This window comes from Somniosus microcephalus, chromosome 12 (genome assembly GCF_052327205.1).
Source record: "Somniosus microcephalus isolate GS21.2 chromosome 12, FLI_Smic_1.0, whole genome shotgun sequence".
NCBI classification, from domain to species: domain Eukaryota; kingdom Metazoa; phylum Chordata; class Chondrichthyes; order Squaliformes; family Somniosidae; genus Somniosus; species Somniosus microcephalus.
In genome coordinates this window covers 63,474,599-63,499,786 of record NC_140998.1, presented here as the reverse complement: position 1 = coordinate 63,499,786, position 25,188 = coordinate 63,474,599, and the positions used below count along the sequence as shown (strand labels likewise).

At 44.6% G+C, this 25,188-nt stretch overlaps 1 long non-coding RNA gene across 2 annotated transcripts in view; it reads right to left on the bottom strand.

The window, feature by feature from the left end:
* The window catches only part of LOC147109234 (uncharacterized), a 105,912-nt gene that overhangs the window by 32,004 nt on the left and 48,720 nt on the right, over positions 1-25,188 (bottom strand). The window contains exons 1-3 of one of the 2 annotated variants that reach the window (XR_015080419.1): positions 16,227-16,991; positions 14,533-14,614; positions 6,549-6,586 (exon numbers count right to left, since the gene is read on the bottom strand). This is a non-coding gene — a long non-coding RNA (uncharacterized LOC147109234). Of the gene's footprint in view, positions 1-6,548; positions 6,587-14,532; positions 14,615-16,226; positions 16,992-25,188 lie in introns of those variants that run through there. The other variant, XR_015080418.1, reaches the window with a different exon arrangement.

Below are 25,188 nucleotides of genomic sequence, written 5' to 3'. Positions count from 1 at the left end.
GCTGCTTGGTATGAGGAAATACACAAATGAAGAAAGGCTTGAAAAATTGTGGCTGTTTTCATTAGAACTGAGGAGATCATGGGGTAATTTCATAGACGTGTTTAAAATTATAAAGGGATGGAACCAGCGTAGATAGGAACAGACTCTTTCCAATGAATGAGGGGTGATGAATGAGGGGCATAGACATAAGATTAAATGTAAGAGATTTAGGGCACAGTGCAGGAGAAACACTTTTACACAGAGGGTTATGAGGCAGTGAAATGCACTACTGGAGTTAGTGATTGAAGCAGAGGTCAGGTCAGTTAAGGATAGGTTAGATAGGTGGTTGAAGGTAAGAGAGATAAAGGAATATTGGGAACAGAATGGGCACATGGAATTAACACTATTGCTCATGTGGAGGATAAATACCAACACTGGCTGGTTGGGCCAAACAGCCTGTTTCCATGTTGTCATTTCTATGTAATTCTATTTCTATTTGTATGTTCTATTTTGGCTTATAATATGCACAGTTCCATGTGACTGGAGAATTTTGTCATTTTCAGTGGAGCCTTATTGAGAGCATCGTATTTGCTTTTCCCTGCAGTTACTATAGTAATTATCTGTTTTACACCTGAATGGAAACATTAAATAGGGTGATTTTAGGGTAAAAAAAAGACAATAGAAAGGGTGAGTATGTGGGAGCTACTTTACAAATTTTAGCAAATCTGTAATACCTTGAATTTATTTCCTCCATCATTATTTAGAGGAGTGATTTGGCAATAGAACTAGATCAATATAATTCAGTGAGTCTTCACTCATGTTTTTTTTTCCCCTTCTGAATAATGGACCAGAATTTCCTGGAGATCTGTGCCATTGTAATGACGCATCTATGTCGCCGGGTGCTTTATGGCACTAAAGTCCAAGGAAATAATGGTATAAATAACTTCAACCATCATGTACACCACTCAATAATGAGAGCTTTGTGTCGCTCCGCTGTGTCCCTCGCCGCAACAGTTGAGTAGCTAATTATCATAGCCCCACCCCCTTAAAATCAATGGTGAGATCAAGTTTGCTGAATTAACGCCACTGACACTTAGAGGGAAAAATTGGGTTGAATTGCTCCTCTCGTTAGCGCCGCCGGCTACAACTCAATTTCCGGCTGAGGGGCGCTAACTTTTCCGAGGCGCTAAAATTAGCGACCCGACGACGTTACGCCACCCAATTTTTCCCCCTTAGGCTATTACAGAATGGTGATGGACGGGTCAGGACGTTTGGTGTAATCACAGGAATCATAGTTTACTGTTTAAATTAAAAAGTAACTATGCCGCCCTCGTTAGATTATTGATTTAATTATTCAGTGATGCAGTTCTGACTGTGTCTAAGAGTCATAGGCCTAGAAATTGGCCTGAGGCGCCCAAGCGGCGCAAAAAGTTCACTTGTGCGCTGGAATTTGCGCTGCGATCACCGCATTAGCGATCGCCGCAAATTCAGTTGAAGTGCCCCTAGAGGGAGACGGGGCAAGGCTCGAGGCGCTCCGCGTCCCTCTTAGGGCGCTGAAAGTGAATTTCGCAGCGCTACGTGCCGCAGCACCACACACTGTGGCACGGCACGCTGCGGTACTGCAGGCCTTCCTCCCACTGTTAAGGGGGAGGGGCCTGCAACAGCGCGAGCCCCGATCGCGAGTGCCGGCAAAAGAGCCCGGCACCGAGGAGAAGTGCCGGGCTCTCGGGAAACAGCCGGCAATGCCGTGGGGGGGGGGGGGGACCAGGAGGCCGGGGACAGAGGTGCTGGCAGGCGGCCGCCGAAAAAGCGGCCGCCCCACACCTCCACCTTAACTTGCACCTCTGCCGGCACAGCAAGGCCCTGTGAACCGGGCGCGGGTAGCGAACGGCGCTACAGCGGCGTTCGCTACCAAATATCGCGATCGGGGCGCGAATGGGACACTGCGCACACCGATGACATCATCGGTGGCGGCGCAGCGCAAAAGGCTAACGCCACCATTAGCGCCCCTGCTGAATATCGCGGGAGGCGCAGCCAGTGGCGCTACAGCCACTGACTGCCTCTTTAGGCGCTAACAGGTGGCGCTACTCACCCAATTTTTCCCCCATAGTATAAAGTGCAAAGCAACAGAAACAGGAAGCGGGTTGCATGCCCCTAACCTTAAACTACCATTCGAATGTGACTTTTCTTATATGCAATTTGATCGTTAATCCTATGTATTGTGAATGCAGTTATTAGTAATCACAATATGCCCATTTACACTTTATTACAATCCAAGTAGCAAGTCAGAAATAGCACATTGATTGTGGACTGCTTGAGCAACTGAAGATTAAAAGTCTCTGGTTTCCGTATTGTTCGTACAAACTCAATGGGAAGGGGGCGAGGTCACTGTTACATGTAATGAACTAACCAGACGGATATAAAAACAGAAATAACAACAGAAAATGCTGGACAAACTCAGCAGGCCAGGCAACATCTGTGGAGAGAGAAATAGAGTCAACGTTTCAGGTCGAAACCCTTTATCAAGACCTGAAACATTGACTCTATTTCTCTCTCCACGGATGTTGCCTGGCCTGCTGAGTTTTTCTAGCATTTTCTGTTGTTATTTCGGATTTCCAGCATCTGCAGTATTTTGCTATCATAGATATAAAAACAATCCTGATGGCAAATCAGCTCTCTATAATTTGAATTTATACTTGTTTCTGGCCATCAGTTCAACATTTAAACATCGATTTTAAATATTTCTGGGCCTGAGTAGAAGTGCAATGGATTTTTACTTTGGCCATTGGCCACATAACTTCTGATTTGCCGCTATGCTTACTGCAGCGTATTCTAATCGGTTCTCCAGCAAATTTTGCTGTAAATGCATTACTGGAGGATCGGGGCACACATGGCCTAACCTATGGCATTCATCAGCAATATCATCGTTCCAGAGAATTCTGGGCCATTGTTCTATGGTTACTGGCAGTCCTGCCGTAGCTTATCCAAGTGGTCATTCGTGACATGTGAGCCCTGACACTGCAGCCGATATTCACCTCCATGATTCCCCATGATCACGATGAAGAATGGCAGAAATTTGAGGCCGTGAGGTCTACCGCCACCTCACTGCCCTGATCCCCAGACTTCCCTCGTCCTCTGCCTGCTGGGATAGCTGCTGGCCACTCCTTCCCCATCTGGTGCATGCAAATGGCAGGGGGCATGGGGGGGTGGGTGCCCAGGTACCCGGTGGATTTTCCTCCTATCCACCCTACATACTTCTCCTCCCTGGAGCCACCATGGGAATGGTGGTGGTAGACCTTAGGAAATGGCGGTAATGACCATGTGTTCCCCCAGCGGAGGGTGCGGGCCCTATAGTGGCCTCCTCTCCCTCCATAGGAACATAGGAACAGGAGTAGGCCATTCAGCCCCTCGAGTCTGTTCCGCCATTCAATGAGATTGTGGCTGATCTGCGACCTAACTCCATATCCCCGCCTTTGGCCCATATCCCTTAATACCTTTGGTTAACAAAAAGCTATCAATCTCCGATTTAAAATTAACAATTGATCTAGCATCAATTGTCGTTTGCAGAAGAGATTTCCAAACTTCTACCACCTATGTGTGTAGAACTGTTTCCTAATTTCACTCCTGAAAGGTCTGGCTCTAATTTTTAGACTGTGCCCCCTATTCTTAGAATCCCCAACCAGCGGAAATAGTTTCTCTCTATTTACCCTATCTGTTCCCCTTAATATCTTGAAAACTTCGATCAGATCACCCCTTAACCTTCTAAATTCTAGGGAATACAACGCTAATTTGTGTAACAGCAATAGCAAAATACTGCGGATGCTGGGAATCTGAAATAACAACAGAAAATGCTGGAAACACTCAGCAGGCCAGGCAGCATCCGTGAAGAGAGAATCTCATCTTTTGATTAGGCACTTTACAGCCTTCTGGAAGCCTAATCAAAAGATGAGGTTCTCTCTGACGAAGGGGCCCCGACTCGAAATGTTGACTCTGTTTCTCTCTCCTCGATGCTGCCTGAGCTGCTGAGTGTTTCCAGCATTTTCTGTTGTTATTTGTGATCTAACCAGGGTTTTGTGTAGCTGCAGCATAACTTCCACACCCTTGTATTCTAGTCCTCGAGATATAAAGGCCAGCATTCCATTAGCCTTTGTGATTATTTTCTGTACCTGTTCATGGCATTTTAATGATCTATGTACCTGGACCCCCAAGTCTCTTTGGACCTCCACTGTTTTTAGTTTTTCACCATTTAGAAAGTACCCTGTTCTATCCTGACATTTGCTTACATTGAAATCCATTTGCCACAGTTTTGCCCATTCACTTAATCTATCAATGTCCCTTTGTAATTTTATGCTTTCATCTACACTGCCTACAATGCTGCCTATCTTTGTGTCATCGGCAAATTTGGATATATGACTTTCTATGCCATCATCCCAAGTCATTAATGAATACTGTGAATATTTGAGACACCACCAGTCACATCCTGCCAATTTGAGTACCTATCATTATCCCTAATCTCTGTCTGCTGCCGCTCAGCCAATTTCCTAACCAGGTCAATAATTTGCCCTCAATTCTGTGGGCTTCCACCTTAGTTAACAGTCTCTTATGTGGGACTTTATCAAATGCCTTCTGAAAGTCCATATAAGTAACATCCATAGACATTCCCCTGTCCACTATTTTAGTCACCTCCTCAAAAAATTCAATCAGGTTTGTCAGGCATGACCTACCTTTCACAAAGCCATGCTGGCTCTCTCTGACCAACTGAAAATGTTCGAGGTGTTCAGTAACCCTATCCTTAATTATAGACTCTAGCAATTTCCCGATAACAGATGTTAGGCTAACTGGTCTATGATCCCCTAGTTTCCCTCTCTCGCCATTATTCAATAGCAGAGTGACATGTGCAATTTTCCAATCTAGAGGAATGGTTCCTGAATCGAGAGAACTTTGGAAGATTATAGTTAGGGCATCTGCAATGTGCTCACCTACTCCCTTTAAAACCCTGGGATGGAAACCATCTGGTCCTGGGGATTTGTCACTCTTTAGTGCCATTATTTTCTTCATTACTGTTATTTTACTTACATTAATTTTATTGAGTCCCTGTCCCCGATTCAATATTAGTTTCCTTGGGATTTCCGGCATTCTAGCCTATTCTTCTACTGTACATACCGATGCAAAGTAATTATTCAACATGTCCGCCATTTCCTTATTATCATTGACAATGTCGCCGCTTTCAATATTTAAGGGGTCAACATTGCTCCTGACTACCTTCTTTTCCCAATGTATTTGTAAAAATTCTTTGTATTGATTTTGATATCCCTTGCAAGTTTCTTTTCATACTCCCTTGTAGCTCTTACTATCTGTTTTATCACCCTTTGCTGTTCTTTGTATCTTTCCCATTCACCAGGATCTGTGCTATTTTTTGCATTTTTGTATGCTTTTTCTTTTAGTTATATGCTATCCGTCACCTCTTTAGTCGTCCATGGCTGGGTTTTTTTTTGGCAAGTAGCGCTCTTGCCCTCAAGGGTATAAACTGGTTCTGTATCACCTTGAATTCTTTTCTGAACATCTCTCACAGCCTCCTGCTCCAAAATGCCATGGTCCGCATTCCGGCTGTCCTTCCGACAGTCTTTATCCTTATCCTCACAGGTAGCACGTACATTGTACCTGTTGGATAGGATCAGTGTCTGTGGATCCTCGTTCCCTTTCTTACCTGGGTTCCCCTTGCTCTGCACACTATCAGTCACTCCCTTATGTGTCGGAGTGTCTCCAACTCGCACTCCAGCTCAGTGACTCTGAGCCATAGATATTCGAGATGGAGACATCTGCTGCAGATGTGTTCGCTTGGGACAGTCTCGCTATCGACAAACTCCTACATACTGTAGTCCAGACACACAACCTGCTCTGCCATATCTTAGTCTAACCTTATTTTATTTATTTAATTGAAGTCTGGCCTCCACTTACCTTCTTGTATCGACCTAAATCTCTACCAAGGCCCATCAGGATGCCAATCAGGAAACTGAGTCAAGGTTCCAGCGGTGTCGGAGGAGTAGCCAGAAGTCCCATCCTGTCGGAACGCTGCTGGTGGAAGGATAATCCCTACCTGAATATTATCAGTAACTGTGGGGGGCATCAGAGCTGATCCTGACCAACATCCACATGCACTTTCCATTACCACTCATTGGATACTAATCCAATGTGGGAAACCAGGGTAATATTAACACTCCCTAACCGTGAGACACTGGGCCCAACTATAGCATCCATACTGCTTCCCTGGTAGAGACCAGGGATTGGACCTGGGACCTTCCTGGTCAAGGTGGCTTAATTCATCAGTGGATGGTACATTTATCTGCTAGAGTAGACCATGAGGTGTATTCCTTCATAATCTTAAATAGGTGAAGGATCCTTTGGTGTAGGAATACAAAATGATTGACAAGTGACTTCAAAAATACAGTTGTGTTGTCAACGGAAAGTGCCAAAGGGAAGGAGAGAGGGATACTCTGAAGGCAAATCACCCAAGACCAGTAAGACAAAATTTCCCGTTAGTTACACAATAACATTGACAGGTTGCCTACCTGACCTCTCATCTGTAGAATGTTATTTAGTGTGTGACCTGAGAAAAAGGAATGAAAAATACAAAATAATTTATTCGGAAGGATCATTTCTGAGGAAGGGTCACCCCTGACATGTTAAATGTTATTTCACTTTCAGGTGGTGATTAACTGTGCGTTTCCAAGATTTTCTGATTTTATTTCAGATTTCCAGTGTCATTGAAGGCTAAAATAATAAATGAGCAGTTAGTGACTGCTTCTGACTTAACATTAGGTTGTTTCATAACTGAAGCATTTTCATACATTCAATATCTATGCTTAAACATGATCTAAATTCATGTGGAATACAATGATTTAGGAAGAATATTTTAGTAAAATGACACTGGTTTTAATGAAAGATAAGGCATATATCAAAGGGTTTCGGCCTCACAAAGTACAAGGGTTAAAAACTAAATCATGTGATGGAAGGGGCAAAACCTTCTCTGTTGTGCCAGGGGTTGGAGACTGAAAGGTTAGTCACTTGTTGTTTATTACAAGGTAAATTGCATTTATTTAATAAAGCCATGACCTTTGCACAAAATTGACGGTTTGTGTAACATATTTATTCTGGTAGATACCTTACACTACAGTCACTTCTATCAGAAACTGTGCCCTGAATTTTAATCAGGAGGCATGGTTGGGAGCGGGCAGGGGTGCTCGGGAGCAGTCGGTAAACCTGGGAGAACGGGTTTCCCACAGGCCCTGCCAAATTTAACGGCAGGGCCTGATTTGCATAGGAAACCTCCATTTCCCATCTGCAGCCAGCCAGATTGAGAGGCTGGCTGGCTGCGGGTGGGTAGGCCTGTGGCACTAGGCCACAGAGAGGAGGGAGGGAGGGATCGCGTGGGGGCTGGGAGGTGGGGGGGGGGCAGAGGAGCAGGGGTGGCCGGGTGATCATCAGCGGGCTGGAGGAGCGGTGGGAGGGAGGCCTTGTGGGGGGGATTGGAGGCCTTGCGGGGGGGGGGATTGGAGGCCTGGGAGAGATCGGAGGCCTAGGGGGGATCAAAGGCCTTGGGAGGGGGGGTGGGAATTGGAGCCCTGGGGAGGGGATCGGAGATCGGGGGGATCGGAGGCCTCGTGGGGGGGGTCTCCGATAGCGAGGGGTGGGTTAGGCAGGGACGCTGGATCCAGGAGGTAAGTGTAAGTCCTCACCTTACTTTAGCTGGTGGGTTTCACAAGGCCTGAAAAACCCGACCAGCCACTGTTAAATTTAAAATGGTGGTTAAATTTGAGGCATGACAGCCTCATTATAATATTTAAATGAAAGATCCGCCTCTTGGGAGCGGGTCGGCCGCCACCTGCCCCTGTCCCACCTCTGTTAAAATCGGAAGTTGGTGGGTTAAGGTCGGGATTCAGACTTTTAGGGGCTAACTTCGGTTGATTTGCGCCTCCCGTTAGCGCCCTAAGAGCGCAAATCAACTAGCGCCTGGGCGCGGCACCGCTAATGCCTCCCGCGCAATTCAGCTGTCCCCGGCCCCCGCGAAGCCCACAATCGAAGGGAGAGGCTGAAAACTGGAGGGGTTCGTGGGGTTGGGGGGGGGGGTGAAATCTGAAGCTGTTGACATGCCTGGAAGAACTAACCTTAAACACAATGGGCCATGATTCCATGATCCCATTGGAGAGTGGTGTGCCGGTTAGAACCTATTCTTCCATCTTTCCCTTCCTCTCAAAGAATTTGATCCTTCACTCATACGTATTGCGAATAAGCAGCTTACCTGGCACCTGGCTATCAGTAGCTACTGAAATGTGCTCCAATATATGCTTCTTCCAATTGTGTGTGACCATAATTCGGTGAGATTTAAGGTGGTCATGGAAAAAGACAAAGACGGCCCGGAAATAAGGGTTCTAAATTGGGGGAAGGCCGATTTTAATATGATAAGGCAGGATCTGGCCAAAGTGGACTGGGAGCAGCTACTTATAGGAAAATCCACATCAAAACAGTGGGAGACTTTCAGAAGGGAAATAGAGAGAGTACAACGCCAACATGTTCCTGTAAAGGTCAAGGGCAGGACCAACAAGCAAAGGATGACAAGGGATATACAAAAATGCATTAGGAAAAAAAGGGGGGCTTTTGGCAGTTACAAAAGACAAAGGACGGAGGAAGCCCTAGAGGAGTATAAAAAGTGCAGGGGCATACTTAAAAAAGAAATTAGGAGGGCAAGGAGGGGCCATGAAATAACACTGGCGAGCAAAATAAAGGAAAATCCTAAGATGTTTTATAAGTATATTAAGGGCAAGAGGATAACCAGGGAAAGGGTAGGGCCCATTAGGGACCAAAGTGGCAATCTGTGTGTAGAGCCAGATGATGTAGGCGGGGTCTTAAATGAATTTTTTGCATCTGTGTTCACTATGGAGAAAGACGATGTAGACATAGAAATCGGGCAAGGGGACTGTGACATACTTGAACATATTAGCATCGAGAGGGAGGAGGTACTAGCGGTTTTAGCAGGCCAAAAAGTGGATAAATCCCCAGGCCCGGACGAGATGTATCCCAGGCTGTTGTGTGAGGCAAAGGAGGAGATTGCAGGGGCTCTGACACAAATTTTCAGAACCTCTCTGGCCACAGGGGATGTACCAGAGGACTGGAGAACAGCTAACGTAGTACCATTATTCAAGAAGGGTAGCAGGGATAAACCAGGGAATTACAGGCCAGTGAGCCTAACATCTGTGGTAGGGAAATTATTGGAAAAAATTCTGAGGGACAAAATTAGTCTCCACTTGGAGAGGCAAGGATTAATCGGGGATAATCAGCATGGCTTTGTCAAGGGTAAATCATGTCTGACCAATCTGATTGAATTTTTTGAGGGGGTGACTAGGTGTGTGGATAAGGGAAATGCTGTGGATGTGGTTTACATGGACTTCAGTAAAGCTTTTGACAAGGTCCCGCATAGGAGACTGGTCAAGAAGGTAAGAGCCCATGGGATCCAGGGTGCCTTGGAGCGTTGGATCCTAAACTGGCTGAGTGGCAGGAGGCAGAGGGTGATGGTCGAAGATTGTTTCTGTGACTGGAAGCCTGTGTCCAGTGGGGTACCTCAGGGATCGGTGCTGGGTCCCTTGCTGTTTGTGATATACATAAATGATTTGGATGAGAATGTAAAAGGTATGATCAGTAAGTTCGCAGGTGACACGAAAATTGGTGGGGTGGTAAATTGCGAGGAGGAAAGCCTCAGGCTACAGGACGATATAAACGGGTTGGTCAGATGGGCGGAAAAGTGGCAAATGGAATTTAACCCTGAAAAGTGCGAGGTGATGCATTTTGGACGGACAAATAAGGCAAGGGAATACACAATGAGTGGTAGGACCCTAGGAAGTACAGAGGGTCAGAGGGACCTTGGTGTACATAGATCCCTGAAGGCAGCGGAACAGGTAGATAAGGTGGTTAAAAAGGCATATGGGATACTTGCCTTCATTAGCCGAGGCATAGAATATAAGAGCAGGGAGGTTATGATGGAGCTGTACAAAACGCTGGTGAGGCCACAGCTGGAGTACTGTGTGCAGTTCTGGTCGCCTCACTATAGGAAGGATGTGATTGCTTTGGAGAGGGTGCAGAGAAGATTCACCAGGATGTTACCTGGGATGGAGCGCCTCAGCTATGAAGAAAGGCTAAACAGGCTGGGGTTGTTTTCCTTGGAGCAAAGAAGGCTGAGGGGGGACCTGATTGAGGTGTACAAAATGATGAGGGGCATAGATAGGGTAGATAAAGAGGAACTTTTCCCCTTAGTAGGGGGGTCAATAACAAGGGGGCATAGATTCAGGGTAAGGGGCAGGAGATTTAGAGGGGACTTGAGGAGGAACTTTTTCACCCAGAGGGTGGTTGGAATCTGGAACTCACTGCCTGAAAGGGTGGTAGAGGCAGGAACCCTCACAACATTCAAGAAGCATTTGGATGAGCACTTGAAATGCCATTGCATACAAGGCTATGGACCAAATGCTGGAAAATGGGATTAGACTGGACAGGGATTGATGGGCGGCGCAGACACGATGGGCCGAAGGGCCTCTTTCTGTGCTGTAAAACTCTATGACTCTATGACCACTTCTGGAATTTCCACTCTGGGGAATGAAGTAGAATTAGAGTTAGAGCAGGGAACATCGAGTGGCACACAGCACAAGTGTGAAGGAGCAAGTACAGGTGGCAGCAGAGAAACAGGAGGAAGTAGGACACATGTTGAGTTCTGGGATTGGTGCCCTCCAGGACCTGTCTAAAAAAGGTTGCTTTCTGAGTATCATCAATTCAATTAGTCCTTTCAGATTCTGTAAAGAGCCCTGCAACTAGTACAGAGGTATCCACTTCACAGAACTGCAGTGCACCCTGCAACATGTGGCAGTTCCAGGGGCATCTGTAGGGGAGCCCACCCCCTCTTAATTGAGGTCCTAAGCACAGCTATCAGTTCTCTCAAGAGTATCATAACTGATGCTATGGAGACCTTGGACTCTCATTTCCGAGAGTTGGTTCTTAGTGGGCCCTCCATGCTGGGGGAATTATTTGGACAGGACCATAACACAAGCTTCCACAACCTCGCAGTATGTCTGCGGTCTGCTCCCATGCAGCCGCCTAAATTTGATGAGGGGGTCCCCAGCAGTAGGGCTATGGGAGGAGGCAGGGATGAGGGAGGTGTCACTCAGGACAATTCATCATCCATAATTGAGTCAGCCCACTCAAAAGATTCATGCCAAACCAGAAAGAAAGCAAACCTGGGCAACCAGCACAGCTGGACAAGTGGTGACTGTAGTTGCAGGGACATCTTCTGACCTTGTTGAAGGAGATAATGAGCCACTCCCATCACAGGAAATCCTCAGGGAAAGTCAGCAGATATCCATCTCACTTTCTTTTCCCACTAAGTTAACACTTAGAAGAAACACTAGGATAATTAGTAGCAGACCCTCACTATACAGGAAACTCTTTTTTATCCGGCACCGACGGGACCGGCGTGGTGCCGGTTGATCAAAAAGTCCGGATTACAGAGAGGTATACTTACTAAGGTACGAGAGCCCTGTACACAGCCACAGATCCAGACGTCCCTGTTACATGGCAACAGGTGCAGGAACCCCGGTTACACGGCCACAGATCTAGGCGTCCCTGTTGCATGGCAACAGGTGCAGAGACCCTGGTTACACGGCCACAGATCCAGGCGTCCCTGTTGCATGGCAACAGGTGCAGAGACCCTGGTTACACGGCCACAGATCCAGGCGTCCCTGTTGCATGGCAACAGGTGCAGGGACCCCGGTTACACGGCCACAGATCCAGGCGTCCCCGTTGCATGGCAACAGGTGCAGGGACCCCGGTTACACGGCCACTAATATGAAATAAAATTTACCTGAACCTGCTTCTGAATTTTGTCAGTTAAGAGAGATTTCCGGTTATTTAGGTGCCGGTAAAAAGAGAGTTTCCTGTATCTTGTGACTGAGGGGAAGGACCGGGGAAAGTAACACTGGACCACACAAGAAGCATATTTTTGTCAGCAATACATTTGCACTTGAACTTGGTGTTGGGGTTTCTTTTGTGTTGTTTGTCCTTTTTGCTTAGCGTATGACTGGACATGCTTTCATGGTGACTGAGGTGTGGTACGGGTATGCTGTGTCAGTTCATTGGGAACCTGATGCAGAAATGCTTGTGCAGGGAGCTTGCAAATTTTGAGTGAATTGGTTCTCAAGTAACCATTGGCAAAGTTCCCGGACATGTTGCTGCTCAAGTGGAGCTGGCAAATCCGCAGGCTCTGCCTCAATGTTTCCATCCTCTTTGGCTTCCTCATGACCCTCTCCTGTCCCTGCTGTATGGTTTGTCTTTAGACAGAAACATTGTGCAGCATGTAGCACACTCCTGTAAATTTCAGGGCATTCCCTGGACCCATCCAGACAGTGGAATCTTTGTTTGAGCTAACTAATAGTGTGATCCTTTTGGCTCCTTGCAGAGGAGCTGCTGTTCTCGGAGTCCACATTGATGTCATCAGCTCCAGAATGCATCCATTTGCCTTTTGGGGTGAAACTATAGACTGGGACTATAGACTAGCATAGGAGAAATGAACCATGGCAGCTTCCAGGGTACTTGGCATCCAACTGCATGGTACAGTTCCGATGGTCATATACAATCTGCATGTTTATAGAATGGAAATTCTTCCTGTTCTTAACTATGATGGCATTGGTGACAGGAGCCCATATGGCCACATGGATAGCAAATTGGCTGCAAGGCCTCTCCCCTCAGTTTTCTATCCCCTCTGCATCTGCCACCAGTACATGAGAGTGGAATTTCAGTCCCATAGAGTCTTCAGTACATCATAAAATGCTTCACAACCAATCAATTACTTTTGAAGCGCAGTCAGTTATGTAGGGAACAAAACAGCCATTCTGTGCACAGCAGGATCCCAGAAAGAGTCAATGAAATAAATGACAATTTAATTTGTTTTCTGGTGGTGTTGGTTGAGGAAGAAATGTTAGCCAGGACTCTTTGAATGGTGAACTTTTACGTCCCCCTGAACCACCAGAACAGGCAGGTGGGCTGCATTTCAACGTCTCATTTAAAGACAGCACCTCCAACAATGCAACACTGTCAGTATTTCACTGTGTCAGTATTCTACTGAAGTGTCAGTCTAGATTATGCATTAATTCATGGAGTAGGAATCCAGAATTGATTACAGAATGGAAAAACAAACTTGGATAAAACAGAGGTCATAACCTGTCTCTTGTCCTTTAATTTGTGGAATAGTGGTCAAATAAAGCTAAATTTTCATATTATATCATATCAATGATTTTAATTTGTTGAGAAAATGGCCAATTTTCTAAACAGGCTGCTGATTCCGTAGTGTAGGCCTGGCCTCAATAAAACGAGAAAACGAGAGGAGAGAGAGATGCTGGTGTACTAAAAAGAAAGGTAATAAAACAGCTGCAGAAATACAATGTGCAATATTGTGAGGTTTTATAGTGTTTTCACCTATGACATAAGGGACCTAGTAGTCCCAGGGGGAAATACTGGCATTTGAGGCAAAGAAATGACTCGGGATAGGAGAGCAGAGTCAGGCAGATATTGCCATCATCATGATAAGGCCAGATTGAAACGCTTTGTATAATTTAGTCAGGAAGCATTAGAAAATATGATTTGTCATTTAAGGAGAGTATCACAAGAAGAAGTGACAAGAGGCAACTGCAGGATTCACAGAGGTCCCTGTTTTGCATTGCAATGGCCGGTGTTCGCGCCACAAGGGCTGCATCTCGGGCGTTGCCCACCGAACAGGACTTTATAAGGCTGTGCGGAGGCTTCGCCCCTTTGAAGACTGAGTGAGAATTCCCGCACAAGCCTGGGTCCTGAATAAATTCTGGTCCTTCTGGCAGACTTCCACAAAAGTTATGGCAGGAGTATACAGGAAGGGCTGCGGTTTTATGTTTCAAGTCAACATTTGAAATTACTTAATTATTTAAAGGCATTTGATTAATAAAATATATTGCTACACAGTTAATAGGATGCAGTCCAAGCTAAAGTGTTCACACTCTTACCAGAGCCATAGAAGAAAAAATAAAAATAAAACCAAAGTTAAGTCAAAGAACAATACAACAATAATGTAAATATTCTTTATTATCGAAAGGCAAATGCTCGTCGTGTAAATATCTTTTCTTCTTTCAGTGTTATATTCCCTTTAAGACATTTACCAACTTTAACCAATATATTTAGAACAAATTGCTTTGGAATCAATGGAACAATCCCATTGAAGTAAATATTGCTTTCTGGTAGATCACTATAAAGTACGTAATAAAGCTGTCAGCAATCCAAATATTCTGTTTTACCTCATTTGGCCTTGTCACGAAGTCAAGGCAGTTTTTAAACAAGTTACAGCCAGGACAGGCCAGCAAAAAGCCTTTTACTCCATTTAAAAGTAAACGGAGCGACACAAAATCATATATTTTATATACTTCTACAAATATTCTAAGCTGTAAGCTTTGAAGCACTGATTTGCAATTTTGGCAAAATAATTTTATTCACCTTTTAGAGGAAGAAGTGGTTTTCTATTTGTTCTTCTGTTCTTCTGATGGTATTATCACATGGTGTTTTTTTGGCATTCCAGCTAGAGGAACAGGAAATGTTTAAGTCAACAAGCGCTGGCTGACCCACTGTTTACTAGTTTCTGTAATATTTGATCATGCCATTGAAAGGAGTACTAAAACAAAATGATCTGTTCTTCCAGAGATCAATAGGTGAACAAAATGAAAATTTTTCCAAACGACCTGTTGAAAACATCCAAATTGTGTAGTTGTGAAATAAAATGTGGACTTAGTTTATCTGAATCTGTTTGAGTGCCTTGTATGTAGAATGGATAGTCGGCAATGAATTACAGACACGCAGCAGTCCTAAGTTAGTTTGGAGCCACTGTGTGAATAAGTGCACATTTATCAACTTTGTACTTACATCTCCAAATATCTGTTACTGGGCTAAAATCTATTACATTTATGTTGCGGTAAATATGCAGATGGATTAATTTCACATCACAGCACAAAAGCATTTTATGTGAATTAATACAAAGTAATTTGACCTCTCCTAAGAAATGTACATTCTTAAACACAAGACCACATTAACCAGCATGCTGCACACAAAGAATTTTGGAAAAAAAACTGACGAGTGCAAAAAGGATTTAAACATATTTTTACGTAGATGGCCAACTGGGTGTTTACAAGTGTTAAAGTGACAGACTTCTAATGTGCTGAGCTACTGTAGTCTCTAAAATAATTCCTTTACTCTATGCATATTCCATTACTTCAACAATTTAAAATGCAGCATAAAGTTGAATCCTGATAAATGCAGAGAAGTCACGAAAAAAAAATTGCTATGCCTCTGAAATTTCTCCCACCATAATTCCAGTGGGAGATTGGCAGATCCTGATTGTGCCAGGTCTCCGTTGTTTCCAGGTGTTTCCTGGTTTCCTTGTAAGCGTCAGAACCTATCTCTGCCCCTTACAAGGCAAATGACAGCCAGCAGGTGAGGCCATGGGTTGGGGATTCCTTAATCTGGGAGTTCTTGCTCCTCAGGCTGATCGGGCACTGGGCTGTCCACAGAGAAGCATGTGGGCCCCACTGTTGGGGTCAAAGTATAGCAAGAAGCCTAAGCCCCCAAAGAGGAATTTAAAAAAAAATACTGGTAGATCAGCCCCCTTGCTTGGGCTGCTGAGGGGAATGTGGCTGGGGTTGGCGGGTGGGGTCGGAATGGGGTGGAGGTTGTCCTGGCTAGCCCACACAAGGGCGGGCAAATACCAAAGTTTCTGTGGGCATGTGGCCATCAGGTGCCAGCCATGCACCCGTAGAGGCACTTGCATCCACCTGTCCCATGCCAATTAGGTGTCTCCCACTAACACTGCAAACTCCAGCAAGGTCAGCATTGGCAGGCATTAGTGGGTACAGTCCCAATGTAATCATCAGGATCACATCCCAAGGAATTTTGGAGCCTGTATTCAGGTAAAATCTTCTGTATATAATTGGACTGAATGGGAAGTAAAGAAGAATTCACCATTAAAATATTATTCTTTGGTCAAATAGGCATCTTCCACACTGGCACCATTTTAATGAATAATTTTCAAATAATTTTCTATTGAGATTAACAGCACACCTTCACTTCTATAGAGAAAAAGTTTCTTAAGGTAAATTTACTTTAATGTCCTTGATAAGAATATATTTTCATTAATTTACCTTTTTCTATTCAGTTGCTGGCTACAAATTTCTTCATACTTGCTGCTGTTGGTACATTTAATGTTCTTTTTCTTCGTATTATTGGGTACATTTTCATTTTCACCACATCTAATGGAATAGATCACCTGCCTGTTGAAATCAATGCAATAAAAATGGGACAAATTCTACAACAGGCAGGTGATCCACTTCTGTCCACTCCTTAATTACCCCCAACAGCCCTTCTCCTTCACCTGGCACCTTCCCGTGCAAGCGCAGGAGATGCAACACCTGCCCTTTTACCTCCTCCCTTTCCACTGTCCAGGGCCCCCAAACACCCCTTCCAAGTGAAACAGCGATTTACTTGCACTTCTTGCAATTTAATATACTGTATTCGCTGCTCACAATGCGGTCTCCTCTACATTGGGGAGACCAAACACAGATTGGGCAACCGCTTTGCGGAACACCTCCGTTCAGTCCGTAAGGGTGACCCTGAGCTTCCAGTCGCCCGTCACTTTAATTCACCGCTTCACTCCCACTCTGATCTCTCTGTCCTCGGCCTATTACATTGCTCCAATGAAGCTCAACGTAAGCTCAAGGAACAGCACCTCATCTTTCGATTAGGCACTTTACAGCCTGCCGGACTCAACATCGAGTTCAACAATTTCAGATAATTATCCCTGCCCCCATTTTTCATGCAGTATGATTTTTGCCACTCCCATTTGCAACATTTTATCTTTCCTGCCTCTTACAAAAGTACAGGATGTTCTTTCAATTCCTTCCTCCCCTCCTAAACCTCCCCCCCCCCCCCCACCTGTCTGTGCATCTGCTTAATATGTTACATCTCCAGCTTTTTCCAGTTCTGGTGAAGGGTCCCAGACCTGAAACGTTAACTCTGTTTCTCTCTCCACGGATGCTGCCTGGCCTGCTGAGTATTTCCAGCATTTTCTGTTGTTATTTCAGGTGATCCACTTCGCCAGATTACTGCCCAGGCAGTGAAGACAAAATGCTATACCGTTCTTTCCAATTAAAAATGATCTGTGGTCAAAGGATTTGTTTTCATTGACGGCACTAATTTATATTGTCTACATAAAATGGAGGGTAAGAGAGGCTAAGTCTAATGAAATTGCCATGGGATCTGGATTTTGTGTCAGTGACACATACTAGGTATAGGCAGTGCATACTCACGCACCAGTCCTCCCTTATTGTCTAGACTATGTGAAAAAAAAATTATTACCTGCCTCATTTCTTAAAAGAAAGCATATTTTCAAGGAATTCGAGCTCACCTGTCAGTGAGGCTGATAAGCACGTAAGAAGATTTTAAAGCTGATAAATGCTTGTAACAATGGCCAGGATTTTGCAGTCGGTGGTGAAGGGATAAAAATTCATTTTTATTATTTTTTAAATCTATGAAACTTTTAATCATAGAATGGAGATAATGACACTCCATACTTCTAAAATTAGTTTTTCAGGACCAGAAAAATTGTTCAGCAGTAATTGTGACTTAGTATGCCGTTAAAAACTCAGTTACACCTCATTCAACAAGGCTTAACTTTTTCAATGGTTTTTACAGCAAGAATAGTGCATAAAAAGTTGAAGTTCACGTCAAACCACTGATTCTGTGTTGATTGCATCTGCAAAGACTGCAACAGCGCACCCTGTAGAGGAGCAGGGTATCACCGACAGCAATTTCCAGATTGCCATGCTTAACTGCGCATGTGCCAGAAGTTGCTGTCAGTTTTACTCAATAATGAGGGCGAGCGCTGACAGTTTCCGGGCCGATGAAAAGTTTAGGTGCTCTTGATTTTGTGTTAAACCCTTTAACACTGCTGATTAGATTACACTGGATTGCTTCAGTCTGATTCACCTAGTGCTTAGGTTAACCTTACCTGGAACTTAACACATGATGTCACAAGCACATGTTCTGCAAGAAACCGCAAATTTGTGAGGGTAAAAAGTGGAGCACAAATTGAACGCACTCAGTTTACACCAACTTAAATCCACTTTAGCTGTATCACAGCCATGTTCAAAGCATAGCGCAAATTTTCCTCTACCCTGTGCCTGGGAGATCAGCATTTGAAAGGAAAAAGTGACAGAGACCAGCTACATCAGGTCACCACCCTAATGCGTTGCCCTGAAATTTCCAGGGGGTTTCCAGCAAGCACACCAGGGCCTGTGCCTGTAGCAAGCAAAGGGTCCAACATTTCTATTGTACTGGGGCGGGAGGGGGTGCTCCCCGTCTCCGTTTCATTTCCATTGACTTTGGTGTGCCAGCAGAGGGGCACCTGTGAAAAGCAGTCAGGGGCCTTCAGCTACACTGGGATTTCCTGCTTGATGTTTAAGCGGATGGCCCAGGGAAGGAAAGACAGGGGTAGTTGCTTCCTGTTGTGCTGATCAGGCACCCATAGAGGAAATTTACCCTCACCTCTATTTCCTTGGTGTGGAGATGCCGGAGTTGGACTGGGGTGGACAAATGTAAGAAATCACACAACACCAGGTTATAGTCCAACAGCTTTATTTGAAATCACAAGCTTTCGGAGCGCTGCTCCTTCTTCAGGTGAAGTGGAGAAATGCATAAAGACACAGCTTATATAGTCAGAGAATCATGTCAGATGTTTACAGGTAACCTTTCCAACTGCCATTTATCGCACCTCGGCAGAGAGATAATCACAGCAGTCAAAGGTGTGAATGGTGTCCAAACAGGTCAGTCAGGGAAACATTACATCAAAGAACAATGAGGTGGGTCACAAGGGGTCAAATATTGCAGATGCTGGGGTTTGTATGAAAAACAAAAAAAGACAAAAAACATTTTTTTTGGCTGGAAATCACAGCAGGTCCAGCCGCATCTGTGTAGAGAGAACAAGCCAATGTCGACTCGAGTCTGGATGACCCTGCATCAGGTGGGGTTACATGTAGCGTGACATGAACCCAAGATCTCGGTTAAGGCCGTCCTCATGGGTGCGGAACTTGGCTATCAGTTTCTGCTCGACGATTTTGCGTTGTCGTGTGTCTCGAAGGCCACCTTGGAGAATGCTTACCCGAAGATCGGAGGCTGAATGTCCTTGACTGCTGAAGTGTTCCCCAACTGGGAGGGAACACTCCTGCCTGGTGATTGTTGCGCGGTGTGACCCCACCTCATTGTTCTTTGATGTAATGTTTCCCTGACTGACCTGTTTGGACACCATTCACACCTTTGACTGCTGTGATTATCTCTCTGCCGAGGTGCGATAAATGGCAGTTGGAAAGGTTACCTGTAAACATCTGACATGATTCTCTGACTATATAAGCTGTGTCTTTATGCATTTCTCCACTTCACCTGAAGAAGGAGCAGCGCTCCGAAAGCTTGTGATTTCAAATAAAGCTGTTGGACTATAACCTGGTGTTGTGTGATTTCTTACACTCTATTTCCTTGATTGCAAATAAGAAAACAAGTGGTGTTGGCAAACAACTTCATGGGACATCATGCATTAGTACTGTTGGTTATATCACCATTTGTGTTTGAAACCATTTGGATAAGTAGTTGGAAAAGAAAATATAAAAGGATATGTAGGTGAAATAATGAAATAGGGCTCTGGCGAGACCACACCTGGAGTACTGTGTATAGTTTTGATCTCCTTACCTAAGGAAGGATATACTTGCCATAGAGGGATTGCAATGAAAGCTCACCAGATTGATTCCTGGGATGGGGGGGATTGTCCTATGAGGAGAGATTGAATAGACTAGGCCTATATTCTCTGGAGTTTAGAAGAATGAGAGGTGATCTCATTGAAACATACAAAATTCTTACAGGGCTTGACAGGGTAGATGCAGGGAGAATGTTTCCCCTGGCTGGGGAGTCTAGAACCAGGGGTCACAGTCTCAGAAAAAGGGATCAGCCATTTAGGACGGAGATGAGGAGAGATTTCTTCACTCAGAGGGTGGTGAATCTTTGGAATTCTCTACCCCAGAGGGCTGTGGAGGCTCAGTCGTTCTGTATATTCAAGACAGAGATCGCTAGATTTTTGGATATTAAGGGAATCAAGGGATATCGCAGGGAAGTGGAGTTGAGGTAAAAGATCAGCCATGATCTTATTGAATGGCGGAGCAGGCTCGAGGGGCCAAATGGCCTACTCCTGCTCCTACTTCTTATGTTCTTATGAAATGGGACCCAGAGTAGTAGTTCCAGTTGAAGGTTTAGCACTGAAACAGGTACAATGGAACAAATAGCCTCCTTTTGTACTGCAATTCCTACAATTGTATGAAACAGCCAGAACCTGTAGGTCTCACCTGCATATGTGAATCTTGAGTAGCTGGAAAAATGTTTCATTTTTAATAAATAGCTGTTGTGTAACTCAGGCTTTAGATATGGTTTATTTCATTCCTACTTTCATTGGGGATCAAGTTGTAACAAATTATAACACTCGTGAAATTGGCACAGGAAATCGGAAACAGCTGCTCCTTGGCTTATGTCTCATTTATCTTTAAATTCAAAATGCACATTTACTGCAAGTTTCCAGATGAATCACAGCAAGTCGTCAAGTTGACCTACATCAAGAAGAAATTGCCCACAAAATGTGAAGGAGGGGGTACAATCCTCTAAGCAATTGATCTCAGAGATCAGAAGATGAGACCATTTTACTTCTGACTCTGAAGGTTGAGGGAGCTGGAGACTTTTACACATTTTTTAATCTGCCAACATGAATGCACGGCTATTAGAGGGAGAAAGATAGTTTATGGGATGAGGCAGTCCTGATCTCTAGACTACAGTTCCCTTGAGAGAATTACATTTCTATACTAAAATTGGCATGTTTACTGACCTGTCTATTATGGAAGCTATTGGTCAGCTTTTGTAGTGTTCGAAGTTGGCACATATGCAGCTTCTCTTCCTTCCACTGAGCCTCTGCCAATAATGTGGATGCATTGGGGTAGAAATTGGTCACCTTTGCACCCATTTTCTGGATTACTGAGCTTGTGCCCCAAGGACGCCAGAAAAAACATCTGAGGCCACACAAATAGTTACGTAGGTTTAAGCTGCAGTTATACCCAGCATTCTTTTATTTATAATGAAGCAAAATAAGCGTAAGCACATGAACGGTTGAAATGGGTAAATCCCATAATGTTTCTCCTGTCCTCCAAATATATCAATACGCCACTTCTAAAATTTCAATCTGTCTTTTATAAGATTTTACTTCTGTCAATTGTTGCTTTGAACAGAACAGCACGATTACATATCTCCTAAAAGAGTCACTGAAACTTCCTGGATTTTGTAATCCAGACCTCTCAAATTCAAAAAGAAACTGTCAGTTAAATATAAATTGAACCAAATGCAAAGTCTGTATATATATGAAAGGTGTCTGTTACACTGCCTCTCAGGCCTGTTACCAGAAAGATTAAAACTAGAAACCTTGCAACAATGGTTTGGTACAAAGTTTTGGCTTTAGCTGACTGTAAAATTCCCTAATCACAATGGCTAAGTTTTAAAGAGACAGCCGCTAAATCAAAACCTAGACAATATAAATAATTATTGTTCCTAGCTACTCTTGGTGGTAGCTAGTTAGACCAGTTCAGAATAGATGGTGCTGATATAATATGGGAAGAATCATGTTGTAATAAATAGAACCAAACAGGTTATGCCAAAATAATGCTTAATGTAGGGATTTCATGTGTGTTATACTTTAAGAAGAACAGTACAATGGACATTGTCTCGAGTTCATTGGCACAAAAATGAATTTTCAATATAAATAACTGTTTCATTTTATAGCAGTCTGGATTTTGCTGTAGAAATAACGGAGAGGCTAATATTATTAAAGTGTAAATCGGACAGCAACTTCCAGCACCCATATGCAGTTAAACGTGGAAATCAGGAAGTTGCTGTCCGAGTTGCCCTACTCCTCCAGAAGCTGCGCTAAACCGGCATCGCACCAAGAGATTCACCACTTAAATACACTGAACGGCATGAAGTTGCTGTACTTACATGATAGATACCCACTAAACTCGCCAGAAAAAGTTAGGGCTTGTCTATTCCAGTGTAAGTGATTTTTTTTAACAGCATGATAAGTCTTAATTACTACCAAACATCTCTGGCACTGAAAATTAACTTTTACAAGTGTGGAGTATCATTTCTTCAGATTTTAATTATTGTTGGAGATTTCAAAAATAATGTAAACGTAAATACATTTTTTTTTACTTTTTCTTTCCGTCTCTTCTTTGTCTCTCTTAATCCCATCTTTCTTTCCCTCTCTTTATTTCACTTTCTGTACATGATTTGCCATTGAATTAGCTATTCTAACTTACACTTCCTGGTTCAGAATCTGTGCTGTTCATTAACAATTCTTCAATCTGATTGGTTAAAGAGATAGACAGTTGCTTGTCCTGTTCACACAGGTCCCAGATCCCCTGTAGTGGGCGCCGCACCATTCTGGCTTTCTAATTTGCAGTAGGTTCCCGTGCAAAATCCCATAGAAAGTCAGTGGGCAAGTGCAAGTGTTAGGAACAGCTGATGCCATTTGTTTGCCACTGAGAACAAAATCCGGCTCAACAATTGCTCCACCCTCATCATTGCAATACAGTATTAGTAATTTCCCAGGAGGTATCTAGAGACAACTCACAACTGGGGGTATATTTGTTATGGGTGTCTTGTCCTCATAGCCTGACTCCTTATTACAAGGTTTACATGGAGCAGTCAACATGGTTTGGTAGGAATGCACAAGCTGTACTCTTCCAGAGTGAAATACCTTCAAGCAACTTAAATTAGACATAGAGAAAAAAAAAGAAAAACAGTGAATGCTATAAATCTGAAATAAAGGGAGTTATTTTAACCCTATCCACCTGATGGAAACCTGGCAGGTGCCCAGGTTACTTTTTTTAAATTAGTTTCTGGGATGTGGATGTTGCTGGCAAGGCCAGCATTTATTGCCCATCCCAAATTGCCCTTGAGAAGGTGGTGGTGAGCCGCCTTCTTGAGCCGCTGCAATCCGTGTGGTGAGAGTACTCCCACAGTGCTGTTAGGGAGGGATTTCCAGGATTTTGACCCAGCAATGAAGGAACAGCGATATATTTCCAAGTCAAGATGGTGTGTAACTTGAAGGGGAACTTGCAGGTGATGGTGCTCCGATGTGCCTGCTGCCCTTGTCCTTCTAGGTGGTAGAGGTCACGGGTTTGGGAGGTGCTGCCGAAGAAGCTTTGGTAAGTTGCTGCAATGCATTTTGTAGATGGTTCACACTGCAGCCACAGTGCGCCAGTGGTGGAGGGAATGAACGTTTAAGGTTGAGGATGGGGTGCCAATCAAGCAGGCTGCTTTGGCCAGGATGGTGTCGAGCTTCTTGAGTGTTGTTGGAGCTGCACTCATCCAGGCAAATGGAGAGTATTCCATCACACCCCTGACTTGTGCCTTGTAGATGGTGGAAAGGCTTTGGGAAGTCAGGAGGTGAGACACTCACTGCAAAATACCCAGCCTCTGACCCGCTCTTGTTGCCACAGTATTTATGTGGCTGGTCCAGTTCAGTTTCTGGTCAGTGGTGACCCCCCAGGATGTTGATGGTGGGGATTCGGTGATGGCAATGCGGTTGAATGTCAAGGGGAGGTGGTTAGACTCTCGCTTGATGTCATCCAGCTCTTGCTGCATGCGGGCATGGACTGCTTCATTTTCTGAGGAGTTGCGAATGGAATGGAACACTGTGCATTCATCAGCAAACATCCCCACTTCTGACCTTATGATGGAGGGAAGGTCATTGATGAAGCAGCTGAAGATGGTTGGGCCTAGGACACTGCCCTGAGGAACTCCTACAGCGATGTCCTGGGGCTGAGATGATTGACCTCCAACAACCACAACCATCTTCCTTTGTGCTCGGTATGACTCCAGCCAGTGGAGAGTTTCCCCCCTGATTCCCATTGACTTCAATTTTACTAGGGCTTGGTCAAATGCTGCCTTGATGTCAAGGGCAATCACTCTCACCTCACCTCTGGAATTCAACCCTTTTGTCCATGTTTGGACCAAGGCTGTAATCAGGCCTGGAGCCGAGTGGTCTAGCGGATCCCAAACTGAGCATTGCTGAGCAGGTTATTGGTGAGTAAGTGCTGCTTGATATCACTTTGCTGCTGATCGAGAGTAGACTGATGGGGCGGTAATTGGCCGGATTGGATTTGTCCTGCTTTTTGTGGACAAGACATACCTGGGCAGTTTTCCACATTGTCGGGTAGATGCCAGTGTTGAAGCTGTATTGGAACAGCTTTGCTAGAGGTGGGGCTAGTTCTGGAGCACAAGTCTTCAGCACGACAGCTGGGATGTTATCAGGTCCAATAGCATTTGTTGTATCCAGTGCGTGCAGTCATTTCTTGATATCATGTCGAGTGAATCGAATTGGCTGAAGACTGGCTTCTGTGATGGTGTGGACCTCAGGAGGAGGCCGATTGGGATCATCCACTCGACACTTCTGGCTGAAGATGGTTGCAAACACTTCAGCCTTGCCTTTTGCACTCGCATGCTGGGCTCCGCCATCTTTGAGGATTGGGATATTTGTGGAGCTTCTTCCTCCCGTTAGTTGTTTAATTGTCCACCACCATTCACGACTGGATGTGGCAGGACTGCAGAGCTTTGATCTGATCCATTGATTGTGGAATCGCTTAGCTCTGTCTATAAGATGCTGCTTCTGCTGTTTAGCATGCATGTAGTCCTATGTTGCAACTTTCCCAGGTTGGCACCTCATTTTTAGGTACCTCTGGTGCTGCTCCTGGTAGGCTCTTCTGCATTCCTCATTGAACCAGGGTTGATCCCCTGGCTTGATGGTAATGGTAGAGTGAGGGATAGGTCGGCCACAAGATTGCAGATTGTGTTGGAATACAATTCTGCTGCTGCTGATAGCCCACAGCGCCTCATGGATGCCCTGTTTTGAGCTGCTAGATCTGTTCTGAATCTATTCCATTTGGCATGGTGGTAGTGCCACACAACACGATGGAGGGTGTCCTCAGTGTGAAGACGGGACTTCATCATTAGTCCTGGATCATTAGT